The sequence below is a fragment of the Scylla paramamosain genome, chromosome 2, assembly GCF_035594125.1.
Source record: "Scylla paramamosain isolate STU-SP2022 chromosome 2, ASM3559412v1, whole genome shotgun sequence".
NCBI classification, from domain to species: Eukaryota; Metazoa; Arthropoda; class Malacostraca; order Decapoda; family Portunidae; genus Scylla; species Scylla paramamosain.
This window is the reverse complement of record NC_087152.1, coordinates 8395153-8414210: the sequence shown is the minus strand read 5'-3', so window position 1 is coordinate 8414210 and position 19058 is coordinate 8395153. Positions and strand designations below refer to the sequence as shown.

The 19058-nt window shown below is 44.7% G+C and overlaps 1 long non-coding RNA gene across 1 annotated transcript in view; it reads left to right on the top strand.

Moving 5' to 3' along the window:
• Positions 1-17530, top strand: part of LOC135106455 (uncharacterized) — a 30130-nt gene extending 12600 nt beyond the window's left edge. The window contains exons 2-3 of the long non-coding RNA XR_010271313.1: positions 5323-5669; positions 17099-17530. This is a non-coding gene — a long non-coding RNA (uncharacterized LOC135106455). The remainder of the gene's footprint in view (positions 1-5322; positions 5670-17098) is intronic.
• The last annotated feature ends 1528 nt before the right edge of the window (positions 17531-19058 follow it).

Sequence of the window (19058 nt, the reverse complement as noted above, 5' to 3'; positions counted from 1 at the left end):
GTGTGTGTGTGTGTGTGTGTATATATATATATATATATATATATATATATATATATATATATATATATATATATATATATATATATATATATATATATATATATATATATATATATATATATATATATATATATATATATATATACACACACATACACACACACCTGTGTGCGCGTTTCTCTCTCTCTCTCTCTCTCTCTCTCTCACAGCTACTGCACACGCGCGCCTGAGACAGCGAGCAGTATAATATACAAACATAACTCTCTCCCCGCCGGCCAACCCGCGGCCATGGTGAGCCAGACGAAAGGAAGCCTCACATGCAATCAGGGTTTAGACAAATGAAATTGTTCGGGGGGACAATTTATTAGTAGGGAATTTTCTTCGTGTCCAGTTATTGATTTCATGGAGGAGTCCCTGAAACCTGCGATGCCCAGCCTGTCTTGGTGAGTGTTGGGGTGTACAGTACCTACAGCACACCTGCTGTGCTTTCTTTTGTGAGGTTCACGAATCATTGTTCTGAAGAATTTTGTCTTTTTTTTTTCTCCCTGTTTGGATGAGAACAGTGATGCGTAATTGGCAAGAACCTGCAGGACGTGATGGTGCAGCAGCCAGAGAGGTGGTGGTGGTGGTGGTAGTGGTGGTGTTTGCAGTGATAATCGTTGTAGTTGTGATGATAGTGGAATGTAATAGTGCTGGTGGACTCTGCCGTTTTAGATGTAAACCTCCAAAACGTTCTTGAACTCTTAGGAAATGCTCTTGAGTGGCTTTCTTAGCCTTTTTTTTTTTTTTTTTTGGTTCAAATACAAAGTATAAAAAAAAAAAATCAGCGTAATATTTTTTTCTTTTTTTGAGATTGATTGTATACGCTATAGGTATATGTGAAATGAAGGATAAAACATGAATCCGAAATTCAACCTTTATTATTTATTACCTTTGTTATTATTATTATTTCCCTGTTAAAATTATTTGTCAAAGATTCTAGTGATCTTAATCTGACTTTTTTTTTATTCAAGTGCAGATACTTTGATAATAATAGTACTTGGTAATCATAATGTAGATGGGGATGATGAGTGGCAGTAATTATTGTAGGGCAGTTAGGGGGGAGAGGAGAGAGAGGTGAGGGAGAGGGATGGTTGTGAGGGTGATAATGATGCGGAGGGGAGGCAGTGGTGGTGGTACTGGTGGTGATTAGGGGTAGTGACAGTGATGACAAATGATAACAGATAAGACTAGTGATGAACGTAGTGGTGGGGGTGATTCGGGGATGCAAATGGCGATGGTTGTGATGATAACAGCGAGTTGGTTGTGGGAATGAACTCAATGGAGGGTAATAACTGACGGAGGGCGCTAGTGGAGACTGGACTGGTGGTGATGATGGTGATGGTGATGATGTTGATGATGATGACTGAAGTGGTGCTGTGAACGCGAGTCCGGTTGTTATGGATGGTGATTTTTGGTAATGATAATGGTGGTGGATGGGCAGAGATGGTGATGATAGTGGTATGTACGTATTGACAAAGTGAGGAATGTAATGTCAATGACGGTAGATATTAGTGTTTGTGTGCTGGTGGTGGTGGTGGTGGTGATAGAAAACCTGTTTCTTTCTCACTCATTTTATCCCAAATAATTCATTCCTGAACCATTTTTAATTATCATTTTTCTCGACTACCGCTTGATAGTACATGGATAAGATAACGATCTGTTTTTTTTTTTTTTTTTTCAATGCATTACAATCATAAACACGAAGCGGTGACCCTAACGACCACGAGGCAAGCACTTCACCGTAGACCCACCTGGTGTCCTGATGCTGTATGATTAAATTATTACAAAGAAATACAAGAAGAGTTTCAGAGCTAAAGGTTTAATTTCACACTGTCGCTTCCTTACATTCGCGTCGTGTCGTTTTACAAGTGTGGATATCATGTGATGTTTGTTATTTCATGAGTGTAATTTTTCCCCACTGTGGTAAGGCGTATGAGAGGCCGAGGGAGGAGGGAGGAGGGAAGGTACAACATCTATTTGGGCCTCAGTGGCAGGGACAGGATGCACGGCCGCCGCAGCAGTGATGGAACACCTGTCTTTTGCCGATAACGAACTTCAAAATGTTTCGTGACACACGCCTATTCACACACACACACACACACACACACACACACACACACACACACACACACACACACACACACACACACACACACACACACACACACACACACACACACACACACATTCTCTCTCTCTCTCTCTCTCTCTCTCTCTCTCTCTCTCTCTCTCTCTCTCTCTCTCTCTCTCTCTCTCTCTCTCTCTCTCTCTCTCTCACACACACACACACACACACAATTATGGTATCATACTCTTGTGAAATTCCTAGAGTATATTTGATTAATGATTTCCTCTCTCTTCTATCCCTCTCCCCTCTTTCCGTACCGCAACGAGGCGCCTCAAATCACACTAATCACCTCCCGCCTCACAAATGACATGAGCCATCACACTGAAGCACCAGTCAGCCCGTCGCGTCACCTGAGCTACCATGCTGGCAACTCATTGGCTGAATACGCGATCGAAATCTATAGAGGCGATCGAATCCCGCCCTCTAAGTGATTAGTCATTGAGGTGAGAGAGCCGTTCGTCGCTCGGTTACGCCGCAGATATCGTAACGACCATTTAACCGCAGGTGTCGAGGAGTGAGCTAATGGGTGACGGGGTGACGGGGGGTGGGGATTATAAGAGGAAGGAGGGGATGGGAAGTGAAAAGAGAGGGAGGGAAGGAAAGGAAGGAGGGAGGGAGGCGGGAGTGATGTGATGGATGAAAAATGTTATGAAAGTGTGAAAGGATAAGGAAAGAAAAATGAGAGAGACTCAGAGAGAGAGAGAGAGAGAGAGAGAGAGAGAGAGAGAGAGAGAGAGAGAGAGAGAGAGAGAGAGAGAGAGTTAACACACACACAAATAAGCATCCAAACGAAACTTAATCTCACCAAACCACAAAAATCACACAACACACAGAAAAACACACATTCAACCACAAACAAACAAATCTCTCACGTTTCCCCACCAACAATCACCAACGCATCACATCTACCCATCCACCAAGACACGGGACCTGCCACGGCTATACAGTAATCGTCACCGTCACAGAAGCTTAGCAGACACACGCCTCATAACACCTTTGAAACCCCGACCCTCGCTATTGAGGTCTGAGATAATCGACTGGGGCACCCATTAGAATTTCTTGGAACGTCCCAGGAGTGCATCAGAGAGAGAGAGAGAGAGAGAGAGAGAGAGAGAGAGAGAGAGAGAGAGAGAGAGAGAGAGAGAGAGAGAGAGAGAGAGAACCACCACGACGTGTATCCCCTCAACCCATTCTATCATATGACAGTCGCTGGTGCTTTCTTCTGTTACCATCCATGTCTAAAGGAGTAGAATAGGTTCAGAATCTGTCTAGTCAGCGTTTATTGTGACGAGCATCGGATATAAGGGATGTGATCTCGTTTGGCCCAACACCACCACCACCACCACTGACACCACTTCCACCGCTACCTCCTCCTCCTCCTCCTCCTCCTCCTCCTCCTCCTCCTCCTCCTCCTGCTCCTCCTCCTCCTCCTCTTATGACTGCTACTATTCTCCGTTTCCTCCCTCCATTTGCCATCCTGTCTTATCTTCTTTTCTTCAGTAGCTTCTCTTCTTTTTCTTTTCCTCCGCCTAATCCTGCTATTCTAATTTCTTTTCTTCTTTCCAGCTCCTCTCTCTCTCTCTCTCTCTCTCTCTCTCTCTCTCTCTCTCTCTCTCTCTCCTCTCTCTCTCTCTCTCTCTCTCTCTCTCTTATTTTTACTTTTCTTACTCCCTTCTTTTTCTTTTCTCTCTTCACTTAGCGTCTTGTTTTTCTTCCAGTTTCTTCTCTGTCTCTTCTTAACACAACTATCATTCTGTTCTTTCCACTCGCAGTCTTCCTCCTCCTTTCATCAGAGCCTGATTTTTCGACAGATCGTTGTTATTGTGGCTTATTAACATCTCGTAATTTGCATTATTAAGTTCACTTAAATTTCAAAATGATGTTTACGTAAAGTTACTGAAGTCTTTCATAATTAGTATATTAAGATAATGTGTGTGTGTGTATGTGTGTGTGGAGGGGAGCGTAGGGATATTTACTAGTTATTGTCTTTATCGTACAGTTGTACATTGGACTAGAATTAGTTGATGTATATATCTATAAATATATGCGTCCCTACGGCCAATAAATGATCTTTCTATCCATTTGTTTATCTACCTATCTATCTCTCTGTGTGTGTGTGTGTGTGTGTGTGTGTGTGTGTGTGTGTGTGTGTGTGTGTGTCTCTGTCTGTCTGTCTGTCTGTCTATGCCTTACAACAGGAAAAACCCAATTACCCCCACTAATGGTAAATAGCAATGCAGCCAAGTGTGGAAACGCCTGCTTTGTGCCACCACTTTGTTATGATGATGCATTGTGGTCTGACGGAAAATTTGTTATTACTATTTATCATTGTACCCTTATGTATCTGAAAAGATGATTGTGTGTTTTAAAATATTTACCATTTTCTCTTTGACACTTAAATCTCTCAGTACAGGAATAACATAAAGTCTTAGGGTAGTACTGGTGAACTAGCTAGACACTTCGACTGTCATGGCTCTCCTCAGGCTTGATAGGATGATCTGGTATGAGTCTAGAGTACAAATAAAAAAAGACAAAAAAAAAAAAAAAACACATGACATCGAAAGGAGTCCTCTAGCAATTAAGACCTTTCAGGGCCAGTTGTTTTATTTATTTATTTTTTGTTATATTTAACCTGTAAAATCGTCCACAGAAAAAAAAAAAAAAAAAAAAAAAAAAAATATATATATATATATATATATATATATATATATATATATATATATATATATATATATATATATATATATATATATATATATATATATATATATATATATATATATATATATATATATATACTATCATCATTTCTCTCATCGGGGGACATGTAACCAGCACTCTTATATTTACCAGTGCTGTGGGTCACGTGACAAACTGCTGAAAGTGGATGCAGCGGGTAGTAACTCATTCGTAAACTTAGTGGTCATTTAAGACTTGGAGGGATTTAGCTTTTTCTACATTCCTTTTTTTTTTTTTTGTGAGACGCATGTAGCTCAATTTCTTAATGCTGCTTTTTTTTTAGATTGATTTTTTTTTTCTCTCGTATAAAATAAAGAGTATTGTTTGGTGTGTGTGTGTGTGTGTGTGTGTGTGTGTGTGTGTGTGTGAGTGTATGCATTCATCACTACTCATCTCCTGTCTCATATTCCCAGATTTGCAATAAAGAAATGCGGATAAAGAAGAAGACTGGGAAGAAAGAACAGAAAATGAGGAAGGTGAAGAAAACGTGGATGAAGGGTCAATAGAATTCTGAAACGACAGAAAAGTACACTGGTTTATTGCAGAGGAGCGGAAGGCAATTATTTTAGCTGCCGACACTGGCCAGGAGACGAGAATGAGGTGTAGCTTTCTCCTGACCTTTCATGGCGTAGGGGACGAAGGAGGAAGAGGAGGAGGAGAATAAGGCAGGGACGAAAAGAAGAAGGAAGAGACGGCGGAAGTGGAGATAGGAGGAGAAGAAGGCTGGAACGAAATGAAGAAAGAGAGGGAGGAGGAGAAGGTAAGAACGAAATGAAGAAACAAGAGAGGGAGGAAGTGGAGACAGAGGATGAGAGGAAGGAGAGGAAGAACGGGACATTTGAGCTTATGAAAATCAAGTTACAAATTACATACTGGCATATGACGAAGTTACTTTCTTTAGTGAACTGCTCTTATTCATAGATCTTCACTACTAATTTGAGAGCAGAGTGAGGGTGGAGATCTTCACTACTAATTTGAGAAAAGGATGAAAAAGCGTGAAGGGAGACCGAAGTAGAGGGTAAGAGGAGGAGGAGGAGGAGGAGGAGGAGGAGGAGGAGGAGGAGGAGGAGCGAAGTAGAGGGTAAGAGGAGGAGGAGGAGGAGGAGGAGGAGGAGGAGAATGCTAAAGAAAGTAGGATACAATGGGAAATGACTGCACGCATCGGGACGCGGGGAAGTCAGTCCTACACATTGAGACACGCGCAATATAATAGGGTCGTGAATCCGGCAGTGTCCCCCGTCGCTCCCGGCCGTGGAAAAAAAGTATCGGAACGGATTATAGTTGAATGGAAATCCCCGCGTCATGCTACGCTCCGGTCAGGCGCGATTGACGGCCGGGATGCCGCCTCGCCGCGGAGAGGAGGGTTCCGATCGCTCGGCAGACTCCCGCAGTGCGCCCAGACCCCCACCAGGACATACTTAACATTTTCATTGTCTCAGCGGCGATGGGAAACACGCTCATCCCCACAATGAGTACAACATAACCGGGTCTCAGGTCACGCTTCTCCCGCCCAGCCGGTCTAAAGCTCAGGCAAGGCGGCGTGTCGGGAGTTGCTTGTCCCTTGAAGCAGTGCAGGCCCAGAGTGAACCGCTAATGCTTCCCGCCCGCCGCCAGACGAAAGTAATTGAAAAATAAGCCAAACATGCTGCACGGGCTGCCTCTCGTGGATGTTTCCAGATTTTTTTGTGTCCCTTTTTAATCGCGTTTAGTCATAACAAGGCATGGCCAGAGCGTGGATCCAATAAACAGGTAATTAAATGGGGTTACGCCTGTTAATAGCATTCCTTTACCTATTTGTCACTGGGTCGTTATGTGTCAGCGGTGCGGGCGGGGCGCCGGGGAAGAGGAGCCACGACAAGGAAGGCCACGTGTGCTGGTTCCAGGTACAAAGTTTATATGAGACCTGAAAATTTTACATCGTCATTACAAGTATTGCATGTGAGCTTGTGACTCCTGCCGTGCACCTGTGAACAGTTCTTGAAATCTCATCTTTTGCTCCCTCTCGTCTCCTCGTCTCCTCGTGCAGGAACTTGACAGAGAAGTGAAGATTTTTTAAGGGATTATCTTCAAGTAGTGGAAATATAAGATTTCTGTTACTCTAACTGTATATTAGTCTCTCTCTCTCTCTCTCTCTCTCTCTCTCTCTCTCTCTCTCTCTCTCTCTCTCTCTCTCTCTCTCTCTCTCTCTCTCTCTCTCATAAACACAATAACCAAACTAACCAGACGAGCAGACTGCATGTAATCTTGCTAAACAGATCCAGTGTTTGGGATGGTCAGTGTGAGCGATCAGACCAGAAGTGTTGCATCCGCACAACCTGTCTTTGGTCACATTGTCAAGTTATGATCTACACACCTCATCATTAATCAAACACCCTCACTTCCCAGCAACCGACGGCCAGCTTACAAGGACGGCGGGCAGACCAGGGGAAAAAAAAGTGCAGTGTTAAGAATCTCATAAGTAAGGTGAAAGGATACGTTTCGTGAAGTCAACAAGTAGTACCGCATTCTTCAGCGTTTGGGAACCTTATTTCGATTACTTTTAACAGGCGCTACTAGTGGAAGTTATTAAGGTTTTCAGGAGTGATTTCATGATTCTGCAATATCAGGGAATAAACGTCTCATAGGAACTCGACTTACCATTTCTGTGGCTTTCGAAAACCGTTTTAATGAATGCCCGAAGCATTTTACAGCACGGGCTTATTGTTTGGAGTGATAGGATAGTAAGATTCTGCGGATGTGAAATAAAAATCCCTTTTTACAGTCAAGGATAAAGGTACACTTTCTTTGATGACATTTCTTTCCTTTTGATGCCACCATTGATCATTTTAGACATTATAGTTTGATGAAAAGTTTGCCATGCAAGAATGATTAACCCGACTAATCATCTCTGACATCCGCATAATGTCAAATAACTATTTTCTTTCAGTCTACTATACAGGTAATTAACATTAGGCAAATAAATCTTAAGCGATCTTCAGTGATGCGTGAACCGAAATCCAGTTTTGTGATTAATCCAACTTAGTCTCTTTCGTTCCTTAATTAAGAGGGTCTAGTGTCCAGGGAGATTGGTGGATACAAAACAAAAACAACAATAACAGCAACAACAATAGCTACTGCTGCTGCTGCTGCTGCTACTGCTGCTGCTTCTGCTACTATACTACTATTACTACTACTACTATTACTATCATGCAGTACTACTACTACTACTATGCAGTACTACTACTACTACTACTACTACTACTACTACTACTACTACTACTACTATTATGCACTGCTACTGCTGCTACTACTACTACTACTACTACTACTACTGCTGCTACTACTACTACTACCACTACTACTACTACTACTACTACTACTGCAGCGGCAATAACAGCAATTACAACAACTACAACTTACGTAAGAGAGAGAGAAAAAAAACTTCCACTACGATAACTTCTTTTCCTCGTTCTTACAATTTTTCTCATCCTGCTGGTGGCAAAGTAGGAAGGATCGCCACGATTCATCTTTCGCGAGCACTCAGCGGACAGGGGCGAGGCGTGGCGGCGGGATTGAGTCGTCACTGTACTGGCGCGTTTAAGTCTGTTTTTTCCGGCACTTTCACCTTTTTTCCCCCGCGAGATTGACACCGAGGAACATGTCTTTGAGGCGCTTTAGAGACGTTGACTTGCCATGTCGTCTGTGTAACTCATTTTATGGGGATTGCGTCGTGTATGTCTCGTCTCGGATCATCGTGTTCTTCGGCCTCTCCGTCTTGTTGATTTAAGTGTCGCGGTACGTCCCTCCTGGCTTGGTTGCTCTTTGGTTCTCCTATTGCGGTGACACGTTGCTGCCTTACTGCTTCCTCCGCCCCTCTCTCAGGTCCGTATTCTGAAACTCTTTTGCTCTCTTACCACGGCTATTGTCGAAGGCCATAAATGTGATTAGCTTGTTCTCACGAGTGTTTCTCCGGTTAATAATGTAGAAATGTTGTTAATTTGTCACTAGAATGGTAAGAACACCTTTAAAAACGTGTGTAACTTCAACTATAGACTTTTGAAAGTAGTGGAGGTGCAGCCTGAAGTGTTTCAGAATATGGTTCTCTCTCTTCGGTCTCTTACCACGGCTATTTTCGGAGGTCACAGAGATGATTAGTCGGGTTATCACGAGTGTTTCTACCGTAAGTAATGTAAAAATCTTGTTAACCTGTCTCTTAAACCTTAAAAAAAACAATCTTAAAAACCCGTGTAACGTCAACTAGAGCCTTTTGAAAGTAGTCGGGATTAGGCGAAGTGTTTCTGAATGTGGTACTTGACACTCTAATCTCGGTACGATGTGTCATTATAAAGTTTCTACGTCAACTGCTACCACTACCGTTTCCTTCTTATCTTTGCTGTGTGCTCTGTCGTCTCTTCTATTGCAGCGGTACTGTCCCGTACATCAACTGATTATGCCTTACTGTTATAAATGTTTGAAGTGTGAATGTGTACTGCTGGGCGCACACACACACACACACACACAACACACACACACACACACACACACACACACACACACACACACCATTCTCTTTGTCGTAAATTACATTGACGTATCGTAAGATATACCGGATGCCTCTTTTACAAATCTTTTCTTCACTTTATTAGACTTTGCGTTTGCTCTCTCTCTCTCTCTCTCTCTCTCTCTCTCTCTCTCTCTCGACTCTCTCTCTCTCACTCTCTCTCTCTCTCTCTCTCTCTCTCTCTCTCTCTCTCTCGACACACACACACACACACACAAGATCTGTTTATGGCTCCTGACGAATTACTTTTGTCATCCTCTTTGCATATGTATAGCGCGGGCGAATGGAACGCGACTTTAAAAAGTTCACAACACATCAATAAAAAGCTGCGGGGTTGCCATCTTGCCCGGGGCGGGTGTGTATGTCTCTGTATTGGGGAGGGAGCCGCCTCGTCCCCCCACCCTCCCGTCCACCGCCCACAAAACGTCCCACACAAAAGGCGCCTCAGCTAAATATTACAAAATCGAGTGCGCGACACAAAAGAGTAATCACGTCGGACCTGCTACAAGTTCCACACAATAAGCGCCATAAACGCGGCAACAATAGAGACGATCCGGGTCGGTGGGAGTCCAACCCGAGTGGGATTCGACCGCACTTACAGCCCCAGAATAGGCTCAGAACAAAAGGAGCGATTTGTAACTCGTTCACCGGGTAGTGAATCCTTTATCTGCACAATAAACTTTAGTATATCGTAAAAACATAAACCGAAGGAGATAAAGGAAGATTTTCCCGTCCTCCTCCTCTTTCCCTCCTTCCCGCCCCCCTCCCTTCCTCCTCCTCCTTGACCTCTTGTCATTACACCGTCAGTTGTTTCGTCAGCGTTGTATGCCACAGACGTTTCCTGCTTCTCTCTCTCTCTCTCTCTCTCTCTCTCTCTCTCTCTCTCTCTCTCTCTCTCTCTCTCTCTCTCTCTCTCTCTCTCTCTCTCTCTCTCTCTCTCTCTCTCTCTCTCTTAAACCCGCCACTTCAGAACACAATATTCAACAGCTTTTTTCTTACTCGTGCATTTCTAATCTCCTCCACCTGGGTAACTTTCACCCTACCCCACTTAACTTTCAACTTTCCCATACATGCTCTCGTATCCTTCTTGTCCAAGCTCACATGACTGTATTTCTGTAACCCACTGAATCATCCCTGCTTCCGTTCCTCGTACACACACACACACACACACACACACACACACACACACACACACACACACACACACACACACACAACTCCATGTTTTCCTACATCATTTAAACTTTTACCTCGTGTTTGTGTCGCTACCCAGTGAGTCAGTGAGTCTGTGTGTCATCACTGAAAATATTGCGTGGTGAATTTACTTAACCGAACCTCTAGTATACCAAATGAACACCTCACGCAGCTCTTCAGCACCTCACACAACACCCGTCACGGCGCAATACGGTGTTTTCTTCATCATCTTTATCTAAGAGTTCCTTCGCCAGCAGATGGTACGGAATGACTTGGGTTGACATTTAGTACAGATGCTTTCTTAATTTTTTTTTGTTTTCATAGCGCTATGGGTAAGACACGCGAGTACATGAGTGTCCACCAACTATCATCACCTGGCCTGTAAAACTTCATGTGAGAGGTCTTTAGGCTCTAGGTGGTACAGAATTGCTTTACCTTCTGCAATTAGCAGCAGTATTATTTTTTTCTCGTATAGTTTAGGGACGCGAGTGAGTACCATGTTCTGAAAACACTTCTAATAGCACCTCTCCTACTTTCAATAGGCCCTACGTAGTTAAGTGACATGGATTTTTAAGGGTGTTCTTATGGTTCTAGTGAGAGATTAATAGCATTTTTGCATCATGAATAGGAGAAACACACTTGGGAACCCTGCCAATCATCTTTATGGCCTTGAAAAATAGTCGTGGTGAGAGGGCAGAACAGAGCGTTTTTGAATACGGGTCCCAGTGTCCAGCAGCTAATGATTTGGTGTGACCCGCTGCATCCTGCCTTCACTTGCCTAGACTTAGCTTGCCTGCCCGTCAGGAGTTATGGAATGTGCAGGTCACAGGTGCCCTCCTCCCACCGCTGGGCATAATTTCACCAGCAGCAGGTGCGCCACAAGTAGTAACAGGTGAAAATGGTGCTTATGACGATTTATTTCATCACGAACACGGTGCTGTCAAGAAAAGCACCTCATTAATTTGCTTCACAAAATTGCGTCGCCACTGCTGAGCGCCGCGTCCTTACGACAGGAGAGGGATGAAGCAGGAAAATGAAGCAGCTTAGTACTGGTCTGTATAATATAAGAGCAGTAAGATTATGAATATTAAAACCAACATAATCTTAGAGTTAGTCACAACAAACATGGAAGACTTAAGAAAATCAGTCCATATAAGGGTTTTGCAACAGTGTTAAGTGCTGAGTCAGTTTGAACGCCTGGTGAAGCTGATTCGTGGTTTCTGGTCTGACCCGCAGCATCAATGATCTACACTACGGTCCTCTCATTTGCATATACTTTCAGCAGTGTACTCATTCACATCACCACCACTACCACTACCACCACCACCACCACCACTCCCATCGTGTCTCACCGTCATCCGCGGCGCTGTGTGGGGCAGATGTGGTAAGCCTTGGGTTAGCGTGGGGCCAGGCAGCCGGGCGAAGGTTACCTGTGATGGGATGGTCCCCCCGATACTCCTAGTCTTGGATGATTGCGCGTGGCCGGCGGCAATATGATGGTGCAGGGCGAGATGTACATAAGGTCTGCCCTCTGCGACGGCAAAAACATGCGAGTGTGAGACTTACATTTGTTTATACAGTGTAATGAAGACATGTGGGACAGAGCAGTATCTCTCTCTCTCTCTCTCTCTCTCTCTCTCTCTCTCTCTCTCTCTCTCTCTCTCTCTCTCTCTCTCTCTCTCTCTCTCTCTCTCTCTCTCTCTCTTTCTTTCTTTCCTTGTTCTCTTTCCTCCTTTTTCACGAGTTACCTCATACATTTAATTTTTGTTATCACGGGTCGTCGTCCTCCCCGTGCCCGGCCAGCCAGCCGCTGTGGTGAACATGAAGGTGGTCTGTTAAAACAAGTCTGACTTACACTTTTTTCCTCCCTCACACGACGAGATTTGCGGTCACCGGGCGTAAGAAGATACACGGTACACAATTCCTGCAATTTATAACCCTTGGTAATACTTCGCTGCAGGTTGATCCATGATAATTATTTATACCATGCTAACTCTTGAGATCACACCATTAGGAGCTTTCTTTTTCCTCCCTCTCTGAAACCAGTCATCTCATAATTATTTTTTGTATTATTTGTCTTTATTTCACTTTTTTTTTTTTTTTCTTTGCACCTCGTCGCGTCCCGTTCCGTCCAGTAGTTGTGATGCGCAGATAAAAGCTCGTATAATTCGTCTCTTCCTGCTGGTCATCGCGGGAAATGGCCGGTGCGGAGCGTGTGTGGCTGTGTGACGGTGATGGAGCTGCGTGATAAATAGAGGCGCTCCTGCTGAGGAGACTCCCGGCGCCTTGTTGTGGACACGTGCAGGGGTCTTAGTTAAGCAGCCTTGGTCCTGGCAGTGTGTGTTGCGTTTCAGCCTTGACTTATAGAAGTAATAGCAAACAGAACCGCCCGGCTACTTTTTACTATGCTGTTTTTTTTCTTTTTGTTTTTTTTTAGTTACTTTTCTTCCTTCGTAACCCTCGATCCCTATTTCTTTCTTGTACTTTTCTTTCAGTAAACTGTTAAAAATGTTAAACTGTGAACCTATGGAAGATTACAAGAACATCATTACGGATATGCTGTTACTTGCTGTTACCGTTGTTGTTAGCTCGTATTTTGCTTGTGTATTCTTTATTAATCTCCCATTTAATTATTTACTTACACGCCTCTTTAAGAAACTTGTGAATGATGGGTAAATGTTGTATTTTCTTTCCTTCGTCGAATAAAAGGCAAGATGGTAATTTCTTTTAATAGAATATTGCTATTTTTCTGTGCCATTCCTGCCTTCTTGACATATAAGCCAGTAGCATCTTTCATACAATTACCGTTTTTACACCAATATCGCCGCTTTCGTCTTCGTTGCTGTCGTTCACCATCGCTTTTGCTATCGTCGTTGTCATTACCATCGTCGTCGTCCTCTTCGTCACCCTCACTGCCGTCTTCATCACCCCCGTTGTCGTCATGCACAATGTTGTCGTAGTCACGTTTTTATTACCTTCATTGTCGTCGCAGTCGTTTTCGTAGTCGTCACCGTCGTCGTCGTCGTCCTCGTTGCAGTTACTTGTCATCACAGTCGTTATTCTCGTCGCCGTCTTCGTCCTCGCTGCCGTCGTTCTTGCCGTTTTCCTTATCGTCGTCGCCGTCGGATATGGTGCGGGTCGCGGCAGGTTCCCGTGGGTGAGCGATGAATGGCCTTGTCACGGCGCATCGTTGGCGGGAGGGCGTGTGGCTGAAATTACGTCGCAATAGAAATGACACGCCACACACACACACGTGCAAAAGGAGAAGAAAAAAAATGAAAAGAGAGAATTTAACGGTTATATGTGTCGACGACAGCCATTACCACTACGAAACAAAGAGTGAATGAGGTAGCGGTGTCGGTGAGGGAGGAGAGTGTAGGGGAGAGTAGGGGAGGGGCGTGGGAAGAGAGGGCACGGGGAAATCACATTATTTTGGTAACTGTGTATGACGCTGAACATTTGCCAGATCCTGTCTCTGCATATTCCCTGTTACACACACACACACACACACACACACACACACACACACACACACACACACACACACACACACACACACACAGCAGGGGAGAATGTCCTGTTATTCTTCCTTTTACGGACAGCAGGATGTGAGGTAAAAGGTGTCTCGACGTTCCCTCGGGTCGTAGTGTCTCCGCCCCTGATGCTGGTTGGAGGCGGGGGCTGGCAGGGTAGGGGCAGGGGCAGGGGCAGGGGAGGAGAAGTGTTACCGAGGCTGCCAGTGTTCCCTGCGTCAGGTACACGCGAGCAGCCGCAACGACTCCCCGCGTTGCAGATGTCGAACAGCAATTTGGTCTCGAGTAATGACTGGCGAGTGTTGTTCGGCGGCCCGGCCAGCAAACAGGCCGGCGAGATGCTAATAATCGATACAGTCTCATCCATTCTCATTAAGAGGCAGCGAGAGGGGCTGCAGCGGAGAGGGTTGTTGTAACACCACTGTGTAACTTCCGCCGACATCGTCGTGGCCTTAATATGATGTCAGACAGACCTCGCTGCTTCACATTCATCAGGCACCATGTGTTGCCTTCCTTCAGACAATTTCACGAGTATCAGGGACAAATGTTGAGCGGCCAGTGCATCTGTGGAAGCACGCCTCTGCTCGCGGGCATCGCCACAGGGAGGACACATACCATCACACTGGGCCATTAACTCGCATCTTTTTCATCCATCAATCGCAGGGTGATATGACTGCAAGGCGGCGGCTGGCCTGACCCTTGCGCCTCCTCTCACCAGCGTAACTCCGACCAGCCAATCTGCGTTGGTATTTTCCCACACACCACACCGAGCCGGGCATTACCTGGCCGGGAAGGTCCCTGTGGCCGCTGGAGTCACACGCTCCCGCTCAGGAGTCCTTGAGGGACATTAGAGACACGACAAGCTGGGGGTGCATTTGAGAGAGAGAGAGAGAGAGAGAGAGAGAGAGAGAGAGAGAGAGAGAGAGAGAGAGAGAGAGAGAGAGAGAGAGAGAGAGAGAGAGAGAGAGAGAGAGAGAGAGAGAGAGAGAGAGAGAGGTAGTGTGTTTTATAAATCTATATCTTAATTTTCTTGTTAGTTACATTTAGTGAATTTATTTGAAGGACGAGAGGGCAAACAATGTTCGTGATTAAAGGACGTCTTCCGCGCACCTCCCTCGTTTCTTCATCTCGCCAAGTCTCACCATAACTGTTCCCTCCTTTTGCATCCTTTTCTATCGGCCATTTCAAATTCCTTCTTTCCAGATCACGTTAATTTCTTTAATTTACTTGTCCTTCCGTACCTTTATATGTTTATTTATTTTTTTGTTTCTGAGTTCCTTTATTAAATTTTCATTTCATTACTTCTTTCATGTCCAATTTGTTTTACTTCATCATGTAAGTGTTATAATGAGACTGTGAATTTTCTACCTTTTTCTCTGCTTCCCTTCATTCCTTTTACTTTGCATATTTGTCTCTTTCCCTTCCATTCACTTCTATCAAACAACAGAATAACCACTTGCGCATAAAAAAAAACTTAATACAGCCTTTAATAAACATTCCTCTCCGTTTCTTTCCCGCGTTCATTTTTCACTTTTTTATACTTTTCCTTCCTTCCTTCTTTCAGTTTCCCTTCCTGCTCTACATACAGTCACCATTCCCTACCTACATTTCTCACCTTTCCCAACGCCCTAGAAAGCTACACCCTCAGAACGTACTCTCCTGCTCCCGCTCCTCACAACGCCCTCTCGCACAGCACCTCATCAATAACCCGCTGAAGTTACTGGGACGGAAAAAAAAGGAAACACAAAAACTTTTACGTCCTGCATCGACTTGCATGGCCGTGAGGGAGGGAAGAGAGAGAGAGAGAGAGAGAGAGAGAGAGAGAGAGAGAGAGAGAGAGAGAGAGAGAGAGAGAGAGAGAGAGAGAGAGAGAGAGAGAAACACAAAGGCATGAAGAAAAACGCCTTTCCCTCAAAAAAAGAAAACTGGAAGAAAGAGAAGAATAATGAGAGAGAGAGAGAGAGAGAGAGAGAGAGAGAGAGAGAGAGAGAGAGAGAGAGAGAGAGAGAGAGAGAGAGAGAGAGAGAGAGAGAGAGAGAGAGAGAGAGAGAGAGAGAGAGAGAGAGAGAACCAAAGCTAGCACAGGGATAAGTGCAGCAACAACAACAATATCTCTCTCTCTCTCTCTCTCTCTCTCTCTCTCTCTCTCTCTCACACCTCGCTATAACCATTACACGTGACTCTCGCGCGGAGGATGACTGTGTTTTAGGGGCAAGAGTGACACGGCTGAGGAGCAGCATTAGGTCTACGGAGCGTGCTGGAGGGGCGTTGTGATTACGAGGTCTGGTGATAACCACGCAAAAAAGTGGCCGAAGAAGTGCAGGTGGCCGCCGGGTGTGTGTGTGTGTTTGTGTGTGTGTGTGTGTGTGTGTCTCATGGACTGCGTGTGCACCTCCGCTTGCCTCATAAATGGATGAAATTTCCTGTCTATGTTTTGGGGTATTATTGAGTTTTAGTGTTGCCTCGCTTTTTCCTTTCTCATTTCTCGCTTCTCTTCTCTCATTTTCTTAGTCTTCCTGTGTTTTTTTTTTCCTTCCATCCATCCATTCGTCTCGCCTTTTTTTTTTTTTGCTGTTGTTTCTTTTCTCTCTTCTTTCTCAATTTCTTAGTCTTCCTGTAATGTATTTTTTTTCCCCTTCCCTCTCTCTCTCTCTCTCTCTCTCTCTCTCTCTCTCTCTCTCTCTCTCTCTCTCTCTCTCTCTCTCTCTCTCTCTCTCTCTCTCTCTCTCTCTCTCTCTCTCTCTCTCTCTCTCTCGTGTCTGTCTTAACTCTTGCGTGTGCGCGTGTGAGGGTCATTCCTGTGACTTATCTATCTGACTGTGTGTGTGTGTGTGTGTGTGTGTGTGTGTGTGTGTGTGTGTGTGTGTGTGTGTGTGAGTAAGGCCCCAGGCGCTATGCAACCAGCCGTTCACATTACCACAGATGGAGGACGTCTGCCGGGTCCTTTATCCCAACGGAATGGGAATGCAATGGGGCAGTGCTGGTGGCGGAGGCGGCAGATGTTAGAGGCTTTCCGTTAATTGCGACCCGGTTGTACGAGAAGGAGGAGGAAGAAAAGAAGGAGGAAGAAGAAGAGGAGGAGAAAAAGAGAGGAGGAGGAGGAGGAGATAAAGAAGAGGAGACGAAGAAAAAGGAGAGAAGAAGGAGGAGGAGGAGGAGGAGGAGAAAGAAAAGAGAAGAGCAGGAAAACTTACGGTGTGGTCATGCATGATGGCTTATTCAGTGCACTCGAGACACAAATTTATGTACTGTATACTTACTTTATTTCAGACAGTGTATTGTACGAGTAGTTTGTCATAAGCAACCTCTCAATGGTACTTTAAGAAAAATTAATAAATCTTTGTAAATGACTCGCATACGTTTTTTTTTTTTTATATATATTCCTCTAGTAGATATAACGGGACTTGCAGGTATTTTTTTCACTTTTTGTGAGGTGAAGATAGGATGGACAGGCTGACTGATGCCGTGGAGGAGGAGGAAGAGGAGGAGGAGAGAATGAGGTGTAGGAGGAATGAATAATAAAAAAGGTGAAGGAAGATAGATGATGATATGAGATACGTATACAGATTAAGGAAACGTATGGAGAAAGTAGATAAAATAAAATGGGTACAAGAAAATAGGTGATAACAAGGATAGAGAGAGAGAGAGAGAGAGAGAGAGAGAGAGAGAGAGAGAGAGAGAGAGAGAGAGAGAGAGAGAGAGAGAGAGAGAGAAAAGCACCAGAGCAGAGGAAGAGAGGCAGGTCGTCTTGGTCGTGCTGAGGGGGCGTGGCGGTTCGTGCGAGGAGCGTAATACCGGGTTCTGGCTCTGCCCCATGTACGGTGAATTATTGGTAGGGATCGGCATCTTGGTATTCAGGAGGCAGGGCGTGTTGGGGCAGCACTGGGAGGGGTGGCGAGGGTGGTGGTCCTGGTGGTCGTGGTGGCAGGGGTCGGGGATGCAAGGTGAGGGACGGTGAGGGACGGAGGGAGGATGGGAGTAAGGGAGGGTGTAAGAAGGATGGTATATACGGTGAAACTCATTTGGCAGTAACCGGATACCCCCCGAAGCCTTGTCTTAATTATTGTCTGTGTGTGTGTGTGTGTGTGTGTGTGTGTGTTGTAGGGGTTCGTTTCTCTTTTTCTGTTCCTTCCTATTTGCTTTGCAGTATATATATTATTGTTACGCGAGATGGTTTGACTAATTAAATCTTATGGTGTTACAGTGCGGAATTTGAAATGATAAAAGAGGAATTAATGTGCCACATATGCGTTCACATCCGGCATTTTGTATAAGCTTTATTTTGCTAATGTCCATTTTGTTGTCCTTGGTCGGCCTCCTTTCCTGATACACAGAAAAAAAACAAAAAAATAGAGTCCACGTCATTAGTTGATTTTTTTTTGTTTTTTGTACGTGTGTGTGTGTGTGTGTGTGTGTGTGTGTGTGTAAATTTAGTATCTCACACACACACACACACACACACACCAATCATCGCCAAAACTTACGACGGTGAACATTATTGCACCACCACCATCACAACCAACCCCCTTAAGAAAAAAAAAAGAAAAAAGAAAAAAGAAAAAGAAAGACACAACACCACACACCCATAAGGCTTCAGTTTATATTTCAGTAGTAGCAGCAGCAGCAGCAGCAAGTCTGGTCTGGCGTTGCGAAGATAAGCACCGAACTTAATAGCCTGGCAGTGTAGTGTCTTGAGCAGGAGCAGGAGGAGGAGGAGAAGGAGGAGGAGGAGGAGGAGGAGGAGCGTTTGGCTAATAGTAACTCAAGGCGGGTATTTTATGGCGCGTGTGGCTGCACCATCACGGTATTTATGGCGTCGTATTGGGAACAGGAGGCGCTTATCGTGGCCCGTGGGGGAGTGGCGGCCGTGTAGCAGCGCCGC